Source organism: Podarcis cretensis (assembly GCF_951804945.1).
Source record: "Podarcis cretensis genome assembly, chromosome: 7".
Lineage (NCBI taxonomy): Eukaryota > Metazoa > Chordata > Lepidosauria > Squamata > Lacertidae > Podarcis > Podarcis cretensis.
This window is the reverse complement of record NC_137176.1, coordinates 78,251,245-78,274,464: the sequence shown is the minus strand read 5'-3', so window position 1 is coordinate 78,274,464 and position 23,220 is coordinate 78,251,245. Positions and strand designations below refer to the sequence as shown.

The 23,220-nt window shown below is 45.8% G+C and overlaps 1 protein-coding gene across 5 annotated transcripts in view; it reads right to left on the bottom strand.

Annotated features, from left to right (window-relative positions):
- COL14A1 (collagen type XIV alpha 1 chain) overlaps nt 1–6,092 on the bottom strand; it is a 138,201-nt gene extending 132,109 nt beyond the window's left edge. For 2 of the 5 annotated variants that reach the window (XM_079984087.1, XM_079984088.1), the window contains exon 1: nt 5,826–6,092. The gene's annotated coding sequence lies outside the window, so the exon portion shown is untranslated. The remainder of the gene's footprint in view (nt 1–5,825) is intronic. The other 3 variants (XM_079984085.1, XM_079984086.1, XM_079984089.1) reach the window with 2 other exon arrangements.
- Between the last annotated feature and the right edge of the window lie 17,128 nt (nt 6,093–23,220).

Sequence of the window (23,220 nt, the reverse complement as noted above, 5' to 3'; positions counted from 1 at the left end):
CACACATACACGTATTTTTTGCTGTATAAGACTCACTTTTTCCCTCCTAAAAAGTAAGGGGAAATGTGTGTGCGTCTTATGGAGTGAATGCAGGCTGTGCAGCTATCACAGAAGCCAGAATAGCAAGAGGGATTGCTGCTTTCACTGTGCAGTGATCCCTCTTGCTGTTCTGGCTTCTAAGATTCAGAATATTTTTTTCCCTTGTTTTCCTCCTCCAAAAACTAGGTGCATCTTGTGGTCTGGTGCGTCTTATAGAGTGAAAAATACAGTATAGTCACATCCACAACATATATTTAAAGCACATTTAAGGACATGGCTTACCCACCCCACAAGAATCCTGGGAATTGTAGTGTACCCCTCACAGAGCTACAATTCCCTTAATAAATTACAGTTTCCAGGTTTCTTCGGAGGAAGCCTCGTGCTTTAAATTTATGGTGTCGTTCACAAACAGCAAGACTTACTTCTTGTTGCAATGCTACATTGTCCAATGAACCCTATAGCTCAGTTTTATTCCTTGGAAGAGACTGTGCATGCCCACCCCCACCCCCTTTTTTCTCCTGCAGCCCTCATCTAGTCAGAACGACTATTTTAAAACTGTAAAATAAATAAATATTAGGGAAACAAGGAACAAAGCCATCCCCTGCAGCAAAAATATGCCCTGTGCTCTATAGGTAGAGGGGACGTCACATATTTGCGATTTTTTTATTTCTTTTATTTTTTGCTTGCTAGAAGCTCAAATATTGTTAGGGCATGCTTGGTGTCTCGTCATGCAGAAAGTCTCATTAGCCTAGTTCTCAGTGAGGTTGTCAGCCTGTGTCTGGGCTGAATCACTTTAGACAACAAATGGGTTGGGTTCTTTTGTATTTTGTGGTTGAGTGCATGGCACACATTAAACCTCCCTGCACATATTCTAGACTTCTCTAGAATTCTTCTCCCTGAAATACTACTTTTCTTCATGCATGGATATTTCTCTCCTTCTTCTTTTTGGTATGAAGGACCACATCAGCAGGGGATTTCCCACCAGAAATCTGACATGGTTCTCCAAAGTGATTTATCGCCTTAGCGATAGCTCAGCCTTAGAATGGGAGAAGCTGAAGGCAAACACTTTAAGAACAAAGTGCCCCATCCAACTAAGATCTACCCAGAGTTAGACTAAGGTTACCAGACGTCCCTGTTTCCCGGGGAAAGTCCCCAGATTTACAAATCAGTCCCCTGACAAAATCCATACATTCCGACTGAAGTTGAAAAGTGCCCCCAGATTCATTGAAAAAAATCTGGTAACCTAAAGTTAGACCCATTAAAATTAATAGACCTAAGTCTTAGCAGAGCTACCATGGAATGCAGCCCATAGAGCAGGGCAAACCATAAAGGCAAAGGTAAAGGGACCCCTGACCATTAGGTCCAGTTGTGGCCGACTCTGGGATTGCGGCGCTCATCTCGCTTTATTGGCCGAGGGAGCCGGCGTACAGCTTCCGGGTCATTTGGGCAGCATGACTAAGCCGCTTCTGGCAAACCAGAGCAGTGCACAGAAATGCCATTTACCTCCCCGCCGGAGCGGTACCTATTTATCTACTTGCACTTTGACGTGCTTTCGAACTGCTAGGTGGGCAGGAGCTGGGACCGAGCAATGGGAGCTCACCCCATTGAGGGGATTCGAACTGCCAACCTTCTGATCGGCAAGCTCTAGGCTCAATGGTTTAGACCACGGCGCCACCCGTATCCCTAATGAAGGGGATACGGGTTTCAAATTAATTCACTACTAGACCTTCAGCTGCCAGGATAAACATAATTTCTCCAGGTATTAGGGGTGTGAATGTGCTAGGGGGCAGAATAGCAGAAAGGTTTGGAATAGAACCATCAAGGAGAAAACAAGGTCAGGTCAAAAATGTTTGAGATTTACTCCTTGGGCCCACCAGTCTCTTGTTGTAACTTGAATGGTTTACCAAGGAAGCTTTCACAAACTTGATGTTAAAACCAATGTAGAATCCAAAGATATTGTCTCTTGGATAAGACAGCATGACCAGCCCAAGGGGGAAGCTTTCTGCACCATCTGTGTTATTTCAAGTTAAAGTGACATTCAATTTGAAGATTTTAAACTCCAGAATTCACTATATATTATTTAATCCCAGCTACTTAATTCAAACTATGAGGGTTATACATACACACATAGCAGGAAAGTTGAGCACATTGCTTGGTAAGGTTTTCAGGATTTTAACCTGAAAATCCAAACTCATCACACCTGGGACAATGGAGGCCAGAGAGACAGGTATGCTTGTGTTTTCTTTATACAACATGGGAAGGTGCCACTGGATTGCTTTTGAATTCTGGTGCTGGAGGAGACTCTTGAGAATCCCATGGACTGCAAAAAGATCAAACCTATCCATTCTGAAGGAAATCAGCCCTGTGTGCTCCCTGGAAGGACAGATCCTGAAGCTGAGGCTCCAATTGCATCCTTAAAACCTGACAATTGATGTATGGCAGGCATGGCCAAACTTGGCCCTCCAGCTATATTGGGACTACAACTCCCATCATCCCTAGCTAACAGGACCAGTTGTCAACAGTGATGGGAATTGTAGTCCCAAAACAGCTGGAGGGCCAAGTTTGGCCATGCCTGATTGTATGGTGTCTTTGGCCACCAAAGGCACTGGATACAAAATACAATATCAATAATATAGTAACACTTGTGCCTGTTGTTCAGGCACAGGAAAGCTACTGCAACAATCTGAGCAGTATCATTCCCCCCCCCCCCCCACTATTATATAAAGCTATTCCACACATGTTGGAAACTCATATAGGACAGGTGAAATACAGCCCTGCTGTTTCAGCTGCTGTGAAGGTTCTCAGAAGCCAACAAAGATTGGCGCCTGCAATGCACTGCAACAGGAAGGCTGGCAGCGGTGATCAGAACAGGAGGGGCAAGACTTTTCTCTGTGCATCTGCTGAGCAGTTGTGTTCATCACACAGTGGCCACACAGGAGAACTCTTGAGCAATGCATATATGGTATGCTATTGGGGAAAAGCCAGCTGTGGGCAACTTGAGGGAAATGCAGAACCGATAGACGTGAGCCCTTTCTGCAAGTGCAACACACAATCCAGATCATGCCATTTGTGTTTGTGTGTGTGTTTACTCCATGGGTAGGCAAACTAAGGCCTGGGGGCTGGATCTGGCCCAATCGCCTTCTAAATCCGGACAGCAGACGGTACTGGAATCAGCGTGTTTTTACATGAGTAGAATGTGCCCTTTTATTTAAAATGCATCTCTGGGTTATTTGTGGGGCATAGGAATTCGTTCATTATTATTTTTCTCAAAATATAGTCCAGCGCCCCCACAAGGTCTGAGGAACAGTGGACCGCCCCCTGCTGAAAAAGTTTGCTGACTCCTTTTCTAATGGCATTAAAAGTTCTGCACTCACTATTAGATCACCAGAAGGATACAGTAGGGATGCATGTGGCGCTGTGGGTTAAACCACAGAGCCTAGGACTTGCCGATCAGAAGGTTGGCAGTTCAAATCCCTGCGACGGGGTGAGCTCCCATTGATCCGTCCCTGCTCCTGCCAACCTAGCAGCTCAAAAGCACGTCAAAGTGCAAGTAGATAAATAGGTACAACTCCGGCAGGAAGGTAAACGCTGTTTCCGTGCGCTGCTCTGGTTCGCCAGAAGCGGCTTAGTCATGCTGGCCACATGACCCAGAAGTTGTACGCCGGCTCCCTCAGCCAATAAAGCGAGATGAGCGCTGCAACCCCAGAGTCGGTCATGACTGGACCTAATGGTCAGGGGTCCCTTTACCTTTAGGATACCACTCGTCATATTACCTGCAACTCTGAATCAAAAGAGAGAGATCCAGCCTGAGCACATTCAACAGGTAAGCTTGCACACTTTTAAGTTTAGAAATATTGGCCTTCATCATGTTAAGGTGTGGGACAGGCCACGTGCCAGAACTGGAAGGGAATGACAGGAGACCCTGGCAGGATATTATTAAATAGTCAGCATCCCCACAAACAATTCAAAAGGAATGCTCCTTAGACAGCTGTCATCTAATCTCCCTGCAAACTAACCGTGATAAATGTACAATAAACAGGCCGTCAGAAAGTTCCCTCAATCAGTTTTTGGCACTTCCCACATCTGTCATGTGAACACAGAGCTTCCAAAGGAAAGAATGTGATCGAAAAACTCTCTCTCTTCCACTTTCTACCTCGATTTAACAGCATTAACAGACTGCAGGGCAAGCCCCCCCCCCCTCAAAAAAACAACAACCCCAAAAACATTTCCACACATGATACTCAATGTGTTTCTTGCATTTACCACATGTTGCAGAATACAAATATAAAAACCTAGGCTGGCTGGAATGTCCATTTCATTTCAGAAAGGCCCCCCTCTGCATTCATGCCTGAATTAACATTCCTGCATAGTTACAAAACAAAACAAGGGGGTTGCAAGGTGCTATTTGCTACACCTGTGACAGGTTCGGATAATCAAGGCAAACCTGAGGACGGATGGGCAGAGACGCTGTATTGACCTTTCTCAAAAAACTGCTAAAACATTCCCACAAGTTACTTATTTTATTGCTTTTCTCTAGTCTCAAAATAAATAAATGGCTTTAATCCCAACAACAAATCCTTGCATAGTGCTGAGGGAAGGCTCTCTGCACTCAGAGGCACTCTGTACTTTCTTACCACTGCACCTACATAACAGGGGTATGCCCTGCCATTGAGAAGTGAGGGGGACGGGGAAAAGACGTGCAGGTCGTTCAGCCCGGGTTCAAACGAAGCCTTGCGTATCTGCACGTGCGCACTGGCACTCTCGCCTTCGATATGGCTTCACTGATGGCCGGGGGAGAGTCCTGAGGGTTTTCCCCACCCGCCGCGGCTCAGATTAAGCCTCGAGGGATTATATTGGGTCAGGATCCGTTTCACACAGCCAGCAGGCCTGGCAAGCTCTCCACCACCATCATCGCCGGCAGAATAGCAGAGCCCCAGGCGCCGAGAGAGGGCTGCTGCTTGCAAGGAAGGAAAGCTATCCATTTATCTGGCAAGGCGCGTTTTTGCGCATTTCTTGGCTGTTCCGATTAGGCAACCGCGCTCAGAAAGCGCACAGCACACCCACCCACCCAAATACACAGCCACGTCTCCAAAACCTACAGATGGAGATATTTCTCGCTTTCCCTTTAAACCAACGCGCGCACCCGCTCACTCCAAATCCCCTTCCCTTCCTTATCTACATCTCTCTGGGAAAATTATTTCTATACCCCATCATTACAGGGCGCACAGATGTGTCTTTGTTCACTGATGAAACGAAGGTAAGAAGAATAGAAAAGGGAGAGGGGATTAGCTATTTAGAATGTTTCGCCTTTCTTTCCACCCACCCCATCCTCTGTTAAGGTTTTTTTTTTTTAGACACACCCAATTACTATTTTATTTCATTTTTTAAATGGTCAATGCCGGATGGGTTGGAAATCAAACAAACCTTTGCAGCCACGAACAATTTTGTTTTAGTGCATTGCAAAGTGGGTGCAATTCCCTGCGAGAAAACCAGACTTTGCAGCAGCAGCGCGCGCGCAAGCTCAAAACCAAGCAGCAAACTCTTAGGAAAAGTTTGTTTCTCTCCCGTCAGTTGCCCTTTTCTTCTGTTTGATCAGCAGCAATGGGAAAGGAAGAAGGCAGCCGGTGAAAGACTGGAAGGTGGAAATGAGGGGAAAGAGGAGAAAAGGGGGGGGAGCAGTGAGGTGGGTTGGTGGGGGAGAGATATACAGCGATTCCAAGACGCAAGAATAATCCCCAGCACCCATTCCCTCTCTCCTTCTGCAAGCCCTCACCCCAATCCCTTACCTTCTCCACTCCGCTCCTGAGTTGAGGAAGGGCAGTCCCGCGGGAGGGTGGGGGGGGTGTTGCCAGGTGTACAATGGGAACGAGGGAGAAATGTGAGCCTTTTGGTTCAAGCGAGAGGGTTTCTCCAAGTATGGGAAATGGGCTTACAAATCCATCTTGGGAGGAGAGGGGAGTGGTCTTTCAAAGGCACGGTTCCCACAACATTCGTTTGGCACATGGACAGCTGTCTCCCCCCCCCCCGTCCCAGGAGGGGGAGGAAATCAAGGCATTTTTAAACACTACGGGTTTTAAAACTGGTTTAAGCTGCTGCACTTCGAAGTACAACTTCGAAGTATAAGTACTCCAATATTTACTTCTGAATAGAAATATATAGGATTGCAGGGTTAACCTTACCTAAGTGCAGGCGTATTTCTCTGTATCCTCCCTTAAATGGAATTCTCATGGGGGGGCTGTCACAGTGAAATTGTTATAAACACTCATAAATGCAGTGCTTTTTCCCCCTGGGGGGACGCAGGGGTACACATACCCCTAAACATTTCGTGAATCTAAGTTTGGTCTCGTTGAAGGGCAGTATTTTAATATGAGTAGGAAAATGAGAGTACCTCTAACATTTTTTTGAAAGAAAAAAAAGCACTTCATAAATGTGTAGCATACATCTGCCCTAAGTGATGCCCAAACAAACATTTTTTTAAAAAATCCATTGCTATTGGAATGGAAGCATGCAAGCTTTCCAGTTGCACAGGACTCTTCAGCAAGCAGAATTCTTCATTTATTGGTTGCTCATGGCTTTCATCCATCTGATCCCCACCCCCGCTAAGCAGTTTACAATTTACATTTTAAAATCAGGGGAGGGGAGAGAGAGAGAGAGAGCTGCATGTTAGCAAAGTTTATGTGTTTTTTAGGCTTGGTTAGGGGCTGGGAATGAGGACTGAGAAGATATTCCAAAGGTTTCATGGAAAGGGGAGGGGGTTAAAAGAAGATTTCCCAACTGCACAAATTCTCTGTCAGACAGCCCTGCATAAAGTAAAGGTAAAGGGACCCCTGACCATTAGGTCTAGTCGTGACCAACTCTGGGGTTGTGGCGCTCATCTCGCTTTATTGGCCAAGGGAGCCGGCGTGCAGCTTCTGGGTCATGTGGCCAGCATGACTAAGCCGCTTCTGGCAAACCAGAGCAGCGCACGGAAACGCCGTTTACCTTCCCGCCAGAGTGGTACCTATTTATCTACTTGCACTTTGACGTGCTTTCGAACTGCTAGGTTGGCAGGAGCAGGGACCGAGCAACGGGAGCTCACCCCGTTGCAGGGATTCGAACCGCCGACCTTCTGATCGGCAAGTCCTAGGCTCTGTGGTTTAACCCACAGCGCCACCCGCGTCCCTAAAGGCATACATAAAGGCACACAAAAGCCAATGGACACAAAATTGCTTTACTTTAGACCCAGTGTTTTCTTTAAAAAGAAAAAAGGTGCTGGAACTTACACCCTGTATAAGAGGCCATTTCACCATAGAAGAAATTCTGCAATTTGTTTATGAACCTGCCTAGGTTCAGTAATGTCACCTGTCCAAAGAAGAGGAGGTTCTGGCCAAAATAGAAGAAGGTACTTTAATAGGAGCATCTTGTTTTAAGTGTGGAAACTGCATGCATTCCATCCATGTGCAATCTGTGCACACACTGTCCCTGAAATTGCCTGTCATTTAAGGCAGTGGTTTTCAACCAGTGTGCTGTGGCTAGAATGATGGTCAGGGATACCGTGGGCAACACTGGCCTCTGTCCCTCCTTTCCCTCCCTCCTCTTCTGCCCTCTCACATCTCTGCCTCCCAAAGACTTGCACAGCTGTTTGTTGCAGCAGCTCTGACTACAGGTTTCCAAGATGAATGGTACCTCTGGGCCTGGCCAGGGGGTCCTGGTTGCCAGGAGCTGAGGCAGCCTCAGAGTAAGCAAGCAAATGGGTGAGGGAGCCTAGCCAGCCAGCCATTCTTCCAGCCCTTGCTGTTGGGAATGGACAGTGTGAGGAGTCACCTCTCTTTGGGACAGGGGTGGGCACCTCAGAGACCAAGGGCTGCAGCAGCAGCTGCCTGGAGGACTTCCCAGGAGAAGAGAGAGGAGAGGAGGTTGAGGGAGCACTCCACAAGGGAGAATGTTTGAAAAAGGGCAAGAGGCTGCCAGCTCTGAGGGCAAGGGATGACAGAACTGGGCTCCTGAGTGCCACAGGGGTGCCACAGAAAGAAGAAGAGTTTGGATTTGATATTAGTCTCAGAGCAGCTAACAATCTCCTTTTCCTTCCTCCCCCACAACAAACACTCTGTGAGGTGAGTGGGGCTGAGAGACTTCAGAGAAGTGTGACTGGCCCAAGGTCACCCGGCAGCTGCATGTGGAGGAGCGGGGAAGCGAACCCGGTTCCCCAGATTACGGGTCCACCGCTCTGAACCACTACACCACACTGGCTTAAAGAATGTAGTTGGTCAAGGGAGCCATGGACTCGAAAAGGTTGAAAACATCTGATTTAAGGGATCTTAACACAGTTAATAAGCCTAATATGTCTAGTTTCCCACTCAGTTTTTCCATCTTCACATTATTAGTGCTCCAACTGTACAACCTTCCTTTTTGACAACTGTACATTTGGTGTCCAACTGCACGCCTGGAGGGCCACACCTCCAAGAGCAACCTATGCACCCATCTCCCAGCCATATATGATCCAGCATTGGATACCACAAGACTCTCGGACATGCTTTGGTTGGGTGGATGGGTGGCTGTTCCCACAAGGAGGTGTTTGTTCAAGGACAATCTTCGCCACTGCACTTCTATGGACCAAACAGAGGCTCCAATGTGTTAATGCAGACTTGCATTCTTCTTCTTTAGCGATCACTCGTAGCCGAGTAAGATTGTCTTCCATAAACACGGTTTTAACAGTGAGTCTGTAAGTGACTGAGGAGGCCAATTCTGGATCCACACGTCCTTCCACAGTGGGGACATTGGTTTCTGGGCAGAAGTTGATCATGGTGAGGGCCTGCCAAACGTGCCTTCCTCTTAGCACATTTCTCCCTTTCGTCCTGAGTTTGAGCATCTTCAAAGCCCATGACACCTTTGGTAAAGGCTGTTCTCCAGTTGGAGCACTCATGGGCCAGTGTTTCCCAGTTGTTAGTGTTTATACTGCATGTTTTTAGATTTGCCTTGAGAGAGTCTTTAAACCTCTTTTGTTGACCACCATCATAACGCCTTTCATTTTTAAGTTTGGAATAGAGTAGTTGCTTTGGAAGATGATGATCAGGCATCCGCACAACATGACCAGTCCAACGAAGTTGATGTTGAAAAATCAAGGCACTGCATGTTGCATCCTTGGTCCATCCAGGACCTCAGTATTGTCTACACTGACTGGCAACAGCTCTCCAAGGTTTCGAACAGATTGGGAATATTCCTGGCCCTAAATGGAGACGTTGGGGATGGAACATGAGACCGTCTGCCTATTGTTAACTAATACCTTGCGTGAATTAATCTGGCCCCGAGAGGCATAATGCAAAACAGACCCCTTTATCTCCATTCTAAAAATAGAATAAAAAGCGCTGCATTCCATGCCCTCTTCCGCAGTACTGTGTGTGGAAATTAAAAGAAGGCATGCCTGGGTTTTTCTGCCCCAGCCCTCCCTGTGATGCAGAAGGACTCTGGACCATTTATTTTCCTCTCTGCAACTGTCACAAGGAACATTCGCTTCAAATGCCTGAAATTGTTGCATGCAGCTAAAGAAAGGGAGGGGGAGGGGAGAGGGAAGGAAGTGAGCAGGTTTAGCCGCAGATTCCTGAAGTGTTCATAAGGATGGAGAGAGAGAGAGAGAGAGAGAGAGAGAAAGAAATAAGTAATCGGGTTCATGCATGGTTGCTGCTTGATGCCCAGTTTCCAATAGAGTGGCTGGGATTCTGAAAGATATTTCAAGGAACTGAAGTGAGGGAGGAGGGCCAGATTTCAAAGAGGAAAGTCTCCGGCTCCCTCTGCCTTTTGTGCCTTTAAAAGAGAGAGAGAGAGGAGGAAAATAGGAAAGTGTGTGACTGCCACCTTGTGTCAGATTTCAACTCTGTCCTGCCTGATTCTTGCAATCCACTGATGCAGCATGTTTCAATGTGCAAAGAACGGTACCTTTCTAATCTTCCCATGATTGTTGTAAAACAGGAGAGAGAGAGAGAGAGAGAGAGAGAGAGAGAGAGAGAGAGAGACTGATTCACCCAAGACTTAGCCTCTGATGCTATAATTCAGGCTTCCTCAACCTCGGCCCTCCAGATGTTTTTGGCCTACAACTCCCATGATCCCTATCTAGCAGAACCAGTGGTCAGGGATGATGGGAATTGTAGTCTCAAAACATCTGGAGGGCCGAGGTTGAGGAAGCCTGCTATAATTCTATTTTCTCCATTGCAGGAGGTTGGGCTGGATGACCGTTGGAGCCCCTTCTGACTCTACAATTCTATGATGCTATTGAGTCCACTGTTTCATTTGCTATTGTATTGAAGTGGCAGTAGGGTAGGCTGCATGCCATGACCCTTCTCATTCCTGGATCCAGTGATTGTAGGCATCTAAGTAAGGATTGAACGGAGTGACGGAACAGCCAGGCAATCTTCTTGATAATGGCCCTCTAAATATGGGGCATTAAGGTAACAAAGGAAGTGGCTCCGTGCCAGATGGGCGGGGCATTAGAAAAGAAAAAGGCCACAGGTGAGTTGCGTGTGTGAGAGCTAGATGCTGGGGGAAGAAGCAAGAAGAAGCCTGTGAGGCAGAGCTATGCGGCCCAGTGCCGGATTTACATATAAGCTAAACAAGCTATAGCTTAGGACCCCGCTCTCTTGGGGGCCGGAAAAAAATGAAAGGGGAAAAAACACCTGGATGTACATTTCCAAAATATAAGATAAAAAAACAAATAAAATAAAACCTACATACAGCAACAGTGTTTTGTGTTGTGTAGGCTCCTATGATGTAAATAATGGGCCCCACCTGCTAGCCTGCTCCCTAAAATATCACTGGTTTGCTCATTTCTATATATAGGGTGCCTACATTCTGCATGTGCAAAAGGCTTTAGATACCTATTAGTTCCATAAATTACCATACAGCATATATTCAACACAAAAAAACAGTGACAATTGGTTGTTGACAAAGGACAGCTGGACATAGAAAGGGCCCCATTACCTTCAGTAGCTTAGAGCCTCGTCAAAACTAAATCCGGCCCTGGCTATGCCTGATTTCTGCTCACATCCAAGCTGTGACTATGGGTGAAGCAAGACCCTCTTGGGGTGTTGATGCTATGAGCCCCTCCACTGTAGGCTCAGGTTGTATATAAACCATCTATCCTAAAAACACCACAGTTTTTGCTGTGCCTCATTCCAAAGTGAGCATGAACCCTGAGTAATCGCCTGCAACCAATCGCCAGAATATTGCACTGCTCAAATATTTTTTTTGGGGGGGGAGGGGTGTCATGCAACATTTTTCTTGTATTCTTTTTATTCCTAGGGAGCGCAAGAAGTGCTTCTGGGATTTCCCACCTCAGGTGCCAAAATAAATTGATCAGTCTTGGGTATTTTATACCTTGAATTTATGTCAGGCAGCAAAATGTTTTGGTCCAGCTTTGCCAGCGTGTGATGTATGGAAGTGAGAGCTGGACCATAAAGAAGGCTGATCGCCAAAGAATTGTTCCTGTTAACAATCCTCTCCCCCCTCCAAAAAAAAAAAAAACATTAAAAATACATGAATTCTGGCACACACCTTTCAGCTAGAGAACTGCATCACAAAATTCAGAGAAATGTGAATTTCAAAAGGTAGCTGTGTTTCAGTCTGCAAATTATGTAGGTTCCTATTGCAAACAAATTCTCTCCCTGGACACCCCATCACTCGCTGTCAAGCCAGACGTGCAATTAATTTGTCACATAAAAGCATAATGAGGGGGGCAAAATTAGTCGAAATACCTAGCATACTAACTGAAACAGTAAATCTCCCGGTGTTTTCTTTGTGCATAAACTTCGTTCCATGCTGTCATTTCTGGAGATGTGAGTTTTTTTTATCAGTACACATACCTAGAAATCTGAATGGGAAGTCCACTTCCCTCCCCCCTTTTATTAGTTGAAATGCTGGTTGCCTGACTCATTTACCTTAATTTCCTCCATGGATTTTACGAGATTTCATCATCCTCAGCTGTGATGACTGAGCTGTGTTGTACTCATGTCAATATGAAATGTCATTTATTAGGTAGCAACACGGTGAGGTATGTGTGGAAAAAAACAGGCTGCAATCAAATCAAGTGCAGTCCTGGATTAAATAGGAGTGCGGTTTTGACAAATCAACCACAGAGGCCTGTGGACTCCTTCACAGGTTTTCGCTGTATTTTGCCATTATAGAATGATAGAATTGTAGAGTTGGAAGGGGTTCTGAGGGTCAACCCTCTGCAATACAGGAATCTCAGCTAAAGCATCTGTGGCGTTCGTACGGAGCCCCTGGCCGTCTCACGGACTATTGACCCATACACCACTAATCCGCTGCCACCAACCAGGTCCTCCCTGGTAAATCACTTAGTCTCAGTCAGGTTCTTAAGTTAACAATGAAGATTGTAAGGTAAAAGTAAAGGGACCCCTGACCATTAGATCCAGTCATGATCGACTCTGGGGTTGCAGCGCTCATCTCGCTTTATTGGCTGAGGGAGCCGACGTACAGCTTCTGGATCATGTGGCCAGCATGACTAAGCTGCTTCTGGCAAACCAGAGCAGCACATGGAAACGCCGTTTACCTTCCCGCCGGAGAGGTACCTATTTATCTACTTGCACTTTGATGTGCTTTCGAACTGCTAGGTGGGCAGGAGCAGGGACCGAGCAACGGAAGCTCACTCCATCACGGGGATTCAAACCGCCGACCCTCTGATCAGCAAGTCCTAGGCTCTGTGGTTTAACCCACAGTGCCACCCATGTCCCGAATGAAGATTGTAGTTTATTGCAAACACAAATAAATGCATTTAAATGCATTTTCTTCTGTCTCTAACTCTTCTCCCTCCCCTCACACAAGAGCCAGCTGCACTAACTGTCTCTCTATTTCTATCTGTCTGCCAACTGCTTTCCCAGCTGCCTTTTCCCAACCAACCAACTAACCAACTCACTCTCTAAACCTCAGGCTAAGCCCTTTTTATAGTCAAGTCAAGTAACCTTTATTGGCATCACATAGGAACATTCAGAATACATTCAGAATAAATAGGCCAGTGCGATCTCGTCTCCATTTCAACAGTACAGTCGTTTGCCAACGAAATACAGTGGTGCCCCGCAAGACGAATGCCTCGCAAGACGAAAAACCCGCTAGACAAAAGGGTTTTCCGTTTTTCGAGGCGCTTCGCAAGACGAATTTCCCTATGGGCTTGCTTCGCAAGACGAAAACGTCTTGCGAGTCTTGAGAGTCTTGCGAGTTTCCCCCCTTTCCCCCCCTTTTTCTAAGCCGCTAAGCCGCTAATAGCCACTTAGCCGCTAAGCCGCTAATAGCCGCTAAGCTGCTAAGCCGCTAATAGCGCTAATCCGCTAAGCCGCTAATAGGGATGCTTCGCAAGACGAAAAAACCGCTAGACGAAGAGACTCGCGAAACGGATTATTTTCGTCTTGCGAGGCACCACTGTAAGAGGTGAGCAATCTGTATCATCTCTGTAGGTTTCCAGCAAGGGCAGGGTCCTGTAGCGTACTTCGGTGACAAAAAATCAAATAGAGGAACTTAGCTACTGTCTTGGTGAGCTCCTGGTCTCTCCCTGTAATAAGAAGCATATGACCTCTGTCTCTGGTTTCCATGTTGGAATACACAGATGGTCCAGAAATTGTTGGTGGAGATCATAATACCTTTTACATTTAAGGGCCATGTGAGCTAGAGTTTCCACCAGGTGGGCATCGCATGGGCAGATCCTATCTCCTTCTGCCATACCCGCAAACCTAGCCCAAAGGAGGTTAGAAGGATTAGAACACGCTGAAGTCACAGAGCGAAAGCTCAATTTCAACCCCGGACAGGTTGAAATGCAGGTGGGAGGAGAAATTAAAACCTGTAACACTTTCTTATAAAACATAAACTTACCCTACCAATTAAGCATACATTATTATCCTGTTTGGCACGCTTGTTACATTTAAATATATAGCCGTCATAATGTTATCAAAGCAATAATTACATGTATAATTACCTTTAAGAGGGAAAGGCTTTTGCTCCTGAGCCTCGTATATCTGGTTTGCATATATCTGGTTCATCATATGCAAGAGCTTCCTTCGTCACTTCAGATTTTCTCTGGAAAAACGCAGGAGCATATTTGGGGAGGGTATGTAGCACACATGAGGTGGAGTCCCCCCCCCCCCACCGCGCAAGCTGAAATTCTTGGACTGATGGGACATGGAATCCCCCCCCCCCAATAAGATTTTATTAAACCTTTTCCATGATGCAGTACAGTGGTACCTTGGGTTAAGAACTTAATTCGTTCCGGAGGTCCGTTCTTAAGCTGGAACTGTTCTTAACCTGAGGCACCACTTTAGCTAATAAGGCCTCCCACTGCTGCCGTGCCACCGCCACGCAATTTCTGTTCTCATCTTGAAGCAAAGTTCTAAACCTGAGGTACTATTTCTGAGTTAGCGGAGTCTGTAACCTGAAGCGTCTGTAACCCAAGGTACCACTGTAATGTAAAAGAAGCTAATTTAAATAAAAACAAAAGCAGAGAAAGAGAAAAGAAAAGGCAGAGCCTTCTCTCAAAGTTAGCTCTTAACCCATGGGTAGGCAAACTAAGGCCTAGGGGCTGGATTGAGCCCAATCGCCTTCTAAATCCAGCCTGCAGGCGGTCCGGGAATCAGCGTGTTTTTACATGAGTAGAATGTGTCATTTTATTCAAAATGCAAATCTGGGTTATTTGTGGGGCCTGCCTGGTGTTTTTACATGAGTAGAATGTGTGCTTTTATTTAAAATGCATCTTTGGGTTATTTGTGGGGCATAGGAATTCATTCATTTCCCCCACAAAAAATATATTCTGGCCCCCCACAAGGTCTGAGGGACAGTGGACCGGCTCCCTGCTGAAAAAGTTTGCTGACCCCTTTCTTAACCCTTGTCACTCGCAGAAAGAGGTGAGCCCTCCCAGCTCTAACTGGGGAGCTTTCCTTTCTTCTATCAGTCTCTCATCCTGGGAGATCTTCCCTTCCCCGCCTCTCACTCAGGGTCATTCCACCAACCATCTAGGGATGTGGTAGCTGAACAGTATTCCATCACTTGAGTGGAGAATTGTGTTGCAAAATTCAGAGATGTGCACATTTTGACAGATCACTGTGTTTCAGTTTGCATATTGTTTTGGAAGATGCGAATTGAATTGAAAATTTCTCCCCCTTTCCTATCAGGAGAAACTGGTATGCATGTGTATGTTGCCACTATTGCCTTCCCAAACATCCCATCACCTGATGCTTGAAATGGCCGCTTGGCTCTGCCTAATGGTAGGACCGGATCTGCCAGGGAATCAATATAGTTTTAGAAAAATTAAAGGCTGTTTGGGACGCGGGTGGCGCTGTGGGTTAAACCACAGAGCCTAGGACTTGCCGATCAGAACGTCGGCGGTTTGAATCCCCACGACGGGGTGAGCTCCCGTTGCTCGGTCCCAGCTCCTGCCAACCTAGCAGTTTGAAAGCACATCAAAGTGCAAGTAGATAAATAGGTACCACTCCAGTGGGAAGGTAAACGGCGTTTCCATGCGCTGCTCTGGTTCGCCAGAAGCGGCTTAGTCATGCTGGCCACGTGACCCGGAAGCTGTACGCCGGCTCCCTTGGCCAATAAAGCGAGATGAGAGCCGCAACCCTAGAGTCGGCCACGACTGGACCTAATGGTCAGGGGTCCCTTTACCTTTACCTAAAGGCTGTTTACAAAAACAAAGCATTTGTCCACACTTCCTCTTTACCCTGATCTTGATTATTATGTACCAATTAATTTCGAAGAGCTTTTCTCATTGTTCCACAGTTGCACCTTGCAGAAATCCGATCTTATCCGCTCAATCGGATATTATCAGATGCTTGGAAAATCTGAAGAGAGCTTTTTGCTTAACCGAGCTTCAGTTCGGCAGGTAAGGTTGGGTTTTCTCAAGGCAAAGCCATAGAACAGCAAGAAAAGCTTGTGGACCCAGAGAAATTAATCGGTACGCAACACGATCAAAATGCAGGTCATGCGAAAGTGTGGCTGGGCTCTAAGCTTTTGAAAAGCCATTTGTAAAAGTTCAGAAGCATTTTAAAGCAGCAGAGGGCAGCATTGTGTAAAATCTGATATTCAGGCTATTAACAAGGCAGTTCTGCAAGGCTCACTAAGCTCAGTGAGGTAAGTGTATATAGGGGTAACACCCACCCAAGGGCTCTAACTTCATTGGTAAAGTTCTGTGCTGAGAATATGCAACAAGATTCTGAAAAGTAATTTTTCGAATTAAAAAAAAAGAGAGAAGCTCTTTGCTTTCCACTGGACAGGCAAAAGGTTAAGGTAAATATGATAAAGGTAAAGGGGTAAAGGGACCCCTGACCATTAGGTCCAGTTGTGACCAACTCTGGAGTTGCGGTGCTCATCTCGCTCTATAGGCCAAGGGAGCCAGCGTACAGCTTCCGGGTCATGTGGCCAGCATGACTAAGCCACTTCTGGAGAACCAGAGCAGCAGCACACGCCGTTTACCTTCCCAATGGAGCGGTACCTATTTATCTACTTGCACTTTGAGGTGCTTTCAAACTACTAGGTTGGCAGGAGCAGGGACTGAGCAATGGGAGCTCACCCCGTCGTGGAGATTCGAACCGCCGACCTTCTGATCGGCAAGTCCTAGGCTCTGTGGTTTAACCCACAGCCCCAGCCACGTTCCAGCAAGGTAAATATGATAGCCATCTTCAAATATCTATAGGGTTGTCACATGGAGGATAGAGCAAGCTTGTTTTCTGCTTCTCCCATGGCTAGGAGCCAAACCAATAGATTCCAAATGACAAGGAAGGACATTCCTACTAAACATTAGGAAGAACTTTCAGGCAGTAAGAGCTACTTCACAGTGGAATGGATTCCTCTAGAAAGTGGTGTACTTAAAAAAAACAACAACCACAATGCATAATTGTATAAAGTATCCTTAGCAATTCAATAAAAGCAGATCTAACATATGGGGCTGCAAACTTTAGTAGATGAATCAAGTAATCCCCTTTAATCGATCTGTTAATTAGTAGGGAGCTTTTCTGTTTGGTGAAAGCACAATTGTTTGTTAAAGGGACCCCTGACCATTAGGTCCAGTCGTGGCTGACTCTGGGGTTGCGGTGCTCATCTCGCTTTACTGGCCGAGGGAGCCGGCGTACAGCTTCCAGGTCATGTGGCCAGCATGACTAAGCCGCTTCTGGCAAACCAGAGCAGTGCACAGAAACACCATTTACCTTCCTGCCGGAGCAGTACCTATTTATCTACTTGCACTTTGACATGCTTTCGAACTGCTAGGTTGGCAGGAGCAGGGACTGAGCAACGGGAGCTCACCCCGTCGCGGGGATTCGAACCACCGACTTTCTGATCGGCAAGTCCTAGGCTCTGTGGTTTAACCCACAGTGCCACCCACGTCCCAATTGTTTGTTAGGTCTGCTTTAAATAAAGTACTAGGTCAGTCAACGTTTTTTGGTTTGATACCACTAGTGGGCACTCAAGAAACTTTTTATCTGTGTCCTGTATTTGTCTAGAAAGCAGCAAACACACCATAAATGTGAAGTGGGAGGACCATAGCTCAGCCAATGATCATCTGCTTGCATGTAGAAGGCCTTTAGTTTGATCCCTAGCATCTCCATTGATCTGTATCTGGAGCGGAACAAGCAAGAAAAAAATGGGGTGCAGGAGAAACCAGGATTTTCAAACGTAGCAGATCTCCCCATATTTTACATGAAAACTGTCTCTTGTACAGACTTTTGCCTACCTGGCACAGTGCTGTCTTTTCTGGCTGGCGAAAGGTCTTTTTAAAGTTCTGTCTCCTGAGATTTTTGAGCTGGGAACCTTGGGCATGCAACGTGTATGAGTTCTAACAACCAGTCGTGACCCCGGCCTTCAATTTAAAACATGATATTAATGACATAATTGCTAGAAGTGAAGATTGCCAGTCTTTTTCCCAGCTCAGTCTGCTGACATTAGCAGGTGACGGGGGGCAGGGGGGAATCGTGTATGGATTACTGCTTTGAAAGTTTCTGGAGCAGCTTAGGGGCTGATTTTTCTGTACATTTGGCAAGCCAAGCTAAAGTGTTGTGGAAGCAGCTTGGCTTGGGTGAAAGCAACTGGGGTTATCAGGTTTCAGAGCTGATCCGCTGAAAATAAATTTGAGGCCATTGGGGTTGCCCTGCGATGTTTATTTTAGATTGTGTCTCTGTAAGCAGAAGAGGACCATAGCTTGGATAACAAGCAGGTCAAGAGCCAGTTCAGTACATGCTTCGGTACATCAGTTGAAAACAACTGATATAAAGTAGAAAGTTGCATGAGTTATAAAACAGCTTGAGAAATGGGTGGCATGAGGTCTATGCTCTGATGGTCCCTATCAGGACTCAGGACTTGCCTCTCGCTGGTAAAGATTGTGCTTATATTTACCCAGTTTTGAAAACCTGGGTTTTACAGTCATTGACTGAGACCCTGCTCTCTGCTTTGTTGGCAAGAGATGCTAGGTTAGCAACTAACACGAACGGGGCCTTTTGGGTGTGGGCCCGCCTTCTGATGGTTCTTCGTCTTTAAACCAGACTTGGTCTAGATGGCCCTTCAAACAGAAAAGGACTGTTCTCTGACAGTCTTTGAAATAGAAGAGTGTCCTCTTTAAAGCAGGGTGCGTGGTTATTGTACTCAGTTCGCATGGGTGAATGTTGAAGGCAATAGGTGCTTTCAGACAACCTGTTTATTGAGCACTTATTCTGATTTGTTTGCAGGAAGGTTAGATGGTGGTTGCATCAAAGCAACCCATCACTTTCCGGGTCACCAAAACTCTGATCTTTTAGGGAAGCAGGTTTGTGGTGCAAGACCTCCCACGCAATCTGAATTTGCAAATATGCGATTGATTCCAACCCCAAAATAGCAGCAGTCTGGATGCACCCTATGAGCTTAGACTCACGAAAACCCATATTTGCCCTGCAATTGCTGGCTGGGGTATGTGATTTGTTGAAAGTCTGCACAGTACAGCAAAGGTTGTTGAGAAATGTGGGACATTGCTTTGTCCTCCCACCCTCAGTTTTGGTTCAAAGCCCACATTCTGAGGAAGGGAGAAGAGGGGAATTGCATCTCTGGAGTTCAGGGTTCATTCTGGAGTGCCATGTCTTTTGTTGGCATTTGTCTGTCTCAGAAGACAGTGGAAGAATGTGCCTTTGCAAGTGAAGTCAAACTGTTGGAGAGTTACAGCACCTGCTGTGGCTGTAGAGACCAATATAGGAGACACCTGTTTTATTGTAGCTGGGGCAGATGGAGGCATCCAGTTTCACTGTTACAGATGTACCGTGGCATTTTTTCTCTGTGTGTTCCTCCCAGGAGTCATTTCATCTGAAATAATTATATATATATGGACGCGGGTGGCGCTGTGGGTAAAAGCCTCAGTGCCTAGGACTTGCCGATCGCATGGTCGGCGGTTCAAATCCCCGCGGCGGGGTGCGCTCCCGTCGCTCAGTCCCAGCACCTGCCAACGTAGCAGTTCGAAAGCACCCCCGGGTTCAAGTAGATAAATAGGGACCGCTTACCAGCGGGAAGGTAAACGGCGTTCCGTGTGCTGCGCTGGCTCGCAAGATGCAGCTTGTCACGCTGGCCACGTGACCCGGAAGTGTCTGCGGACAGCGCTGGCTCCCAGCCTCTACAGTGAGATGAGCGCACAACCCTAGAGTCTGTCAAGACTGGCCCGTACGGGCAGGGGTACCTTTACATATATATATATATATATATATATATATATATATATATATATTCATAAATGTACCAACCAAGCATGTACATCAATATATAAACCACATGTCTGAAACCCCACAGAAAGTCCTGAAACCATTTTGTCCCTCTCAAATAGACCTCAAACGTTTCTGCAAAGCCTCCCCATTGTCTCCTCCTCCACAAATCCTGTCTTAAGGGTATGTCTGTGTATGAATAGGGTGAGCCTGTGACCTGGCTCAGGAACTAAGTATTTGTCATTACAAAAGACTGGCCAGGCTCCCCAGGGTATCCAATCAAGTGACCATTAACAGGGCTGCCAGACAGGAGATAAACAATGCACTCAGATTTCTGTTGTAGACCATCCTTTCTGTGATGTAGGCGTGATGTATCTGGGGGGTGGTCTTGAGCTACACCCTTTCTGTGATGTAGGTATGATGTTTCTTGGACTCCAGGGCGGGCAATTAAAAATGTCTATATAAGGGCGGACACACCTTGGTTCTGGGTCCTCCTCCTTTCCTGCAGGTGAGGGGAGCACCCTGTTGCAACAGTTCAATAAAGATCAGGCTTACTAGCTGTTTTGCTTCTCAATATTCTCTGGCTGGCCTCTGTTATTTTCTCCGACCGATGGAGAACCTACAAAGGACTCTATAAGGGCTCTTGTGTTCCCCATAAGGGAATAAGGGCAGATTTTTGTTTATTACACATTTCTGGAGTCTGGGGCCTATCCTGGAAGGCCATGCGTCTAAGGCAAGATAAACATCTCACTGCTGATCAGATGCTCTTTGGGATGAGAACAAATAAAATGCAACTGCCTAGAAAACAGGCCATGGAGTCTATGTAGTGAAACCAGCTCTTATGAAACCGTGCATTTAACACAAAGGCAAATTCCAAGTCACACATTTGCAAATAGCACTAGTGCAAATAAGAGAGGGTTACTTGCACTTTGTGTAAACAGAAAGGAGGAGTGTTTCGTTTATAAAAAGTCACATCTCGACAATCTATCGTAATTGTGAGGGTGTTTTTTTTTTTTTAAAAAGGAGTTTGTTCACGCATTCAGATTCAGAGCTTGTAAATAGCTGCCATTGTCTAAAGAAACAGGGTTTGGCTGAAGAAAAACATTGTTGAAAAAGTAGGGTCATTTATGGGTCACAGTGCTGTTGTCTTGTGGCACTGTGAAGTTGAATCCAGAAAAGTCAGCAGTTCTTATGGTTGACTGATCCAAGTGATCTTCTGTTTAGCGGTGTGGCCTGCCTGTCCGGCTACCCACACTAGATCTAACCTTTTACAGCTACTGAAGCAATGCTGGAAGACCAGCAAATGAAGGCACAATCACAACCAGGGATCTACCGGAATAAGAAAGCAGTGCCCTTTCTTCTCTTTAAATCTCACAGTGTTCTCTCTGTAACAGAGAGCCAGTCCCATGTTGTGTGGGAGATTCTGTGCCTCCCCATTCCTTTTTAAGTCATGCAAAGAAACACACCTTTGTGTGTGTGATTTCACACAGGGAGGGGTGCACCTGTCGATGATTGTTTCTCTCACTTTCTAATTCCTCAGTTCCTGTGTTCACTTCCTCACATTGCCACATCTGTTTGTGAATTTAGCACAGACCTTGTGAAAATTCAGCAGCATTTTGGTAAAAATTTCACTATTTGGCCAGTGTGGTGTAGTGGTTAAGAGCGGTAGTCTCATAATCTGGGGAACTGGGTTCGCTTCCCCGCTCCTCCACATGCAGCTGCTGGGTGACCTTGGGCTAGTCACACTTCTTTGAAGTCTCTCAGCCCCACTCACCTCACAGAGTGTTTGTTGTCGGGGAGGAAGGGAAAAGGAGAATGTTAGCCGCTTTGAGACTCCTGAAGGGGAGTGAAAGGCGGGATATCAAATCCAAACTCCTCCTCCTCCTCCTCCTCCTCCTCCTCCTCCTCCTCTTCTTCTTCTTCTTCTTCTTCTTCTTCTTCTTCTTCTTCTTCTTCTTCTATGCAATTTGGCCTATCGTGACATTTTTGCAAAGCAATTTCCACTAGCATAATGCATTTGGGTATGTTATTTTCACTTGCATGTGCATATTTATGTGTAGATTTCACTCTACTATATGATTATTATTATTTACTTATTGCACTGCTTCTTTCGATATGGATTTCCTTGCAAAATAACCATCTGCTTTTATTAGCACTATCGGCAGGAGTGGCTTTGATCCTGCAAACATTTTTCCCATATACTTTTCCCAGTCTGTCTTTAACCTCAGGCAGGTGAGACTGAAGCTGTAAGTAGGGAGTTTTAGCCTCCATTTTACCTCCGACAACTGAAAAAAAATATGATTATGCACATTTACTTCTCTGCTTCTACATAACTTTACTCCTCAGCCAACACCTGCATAGCCCAACTTTATATGAGAGACCATTTTCAAATTTATATTGTAAATTATGAAAATTCGTCAGCATTTTAGTAAGATTTTTTTCCAAATAAACACATTTTATATGCAGTTTGCTTTATTTGCATTTTTGGAGGCTTACATTTTGGAGAGCCCACATAGAATGAAATTTTATATATTATTATCACTAATATATGCATTATTATGCACACTGTAGCTCAGAATAGGCATGTTTGTACACAGTACTTGACTGGAGAACTGCACTGCAAAATTCGTAGGTGTGTGAATTTCAAAGGCTGGCTGTGTTTGGGGGGGAAATGTGAATTAAACAGTTTCTCGTTGAAATGCAAAGAAAGTTTAATTTCCTGCCCTATCTGAGAACACAGAACGAGGTACAGTATAACGTGAATCAGCAGGCAAGCAGATAATTCCCAGAGGTTTATACAAGGACCTATAATAACATGCACAAATTCACTCACCCTCACTGTATGGCACTGCAGAGCTAAATTGTGACCCATTTTCCCTAAGCAGCAGAGGGGGAGGGGAAATGGCAAGAGATTATTAAGTAAGTCACAGGATGATATTACATAAAAAGAAATAAATAAATACAAGAGCCAAACTGAGAGTTGGAGGAAAACGCTAGATTGTCTCGGGAACAAAGAAAGCCAGCGGATTTTATGCTGGAGAATAAATTAAGAGACTCTCCAAAGAATATGCTGAGATAAGCATTATCCGTGTCTTTGCACTGTGCCGTTTCCCTTAATGGAATGCAGTGGGAACAGTACCAGCCCCTAAATACTTCATAAAGATGTCATCTCACATAGGCATCAAACATCAGGCAGCTGACTCTGTGAAAGCCCCTTTGCTTAAGCTCTTTTTAAGCCGTAAAATGTGCTTGGAAGAAGGTGCTGCACACATCAAACTGTTTCGTTGCTGTGACAGCACATGGGATGGATTCCTTTGCAATGCAAAGAGCGACGCTTCGTCGTGTCACAGAGAATGCCGTTTCCTGAAACCGTTGCAGATTTTGCCACTGGCTTTAGCAGCAGAGAAATGGTTGCGTCCACCTCTTTCAGTGGCTCTTATTTTTGGTGGGGTGTGTTTATGTGCTTATGTGTTATTGGGTTATTGTTTTTATTTTGATTTTA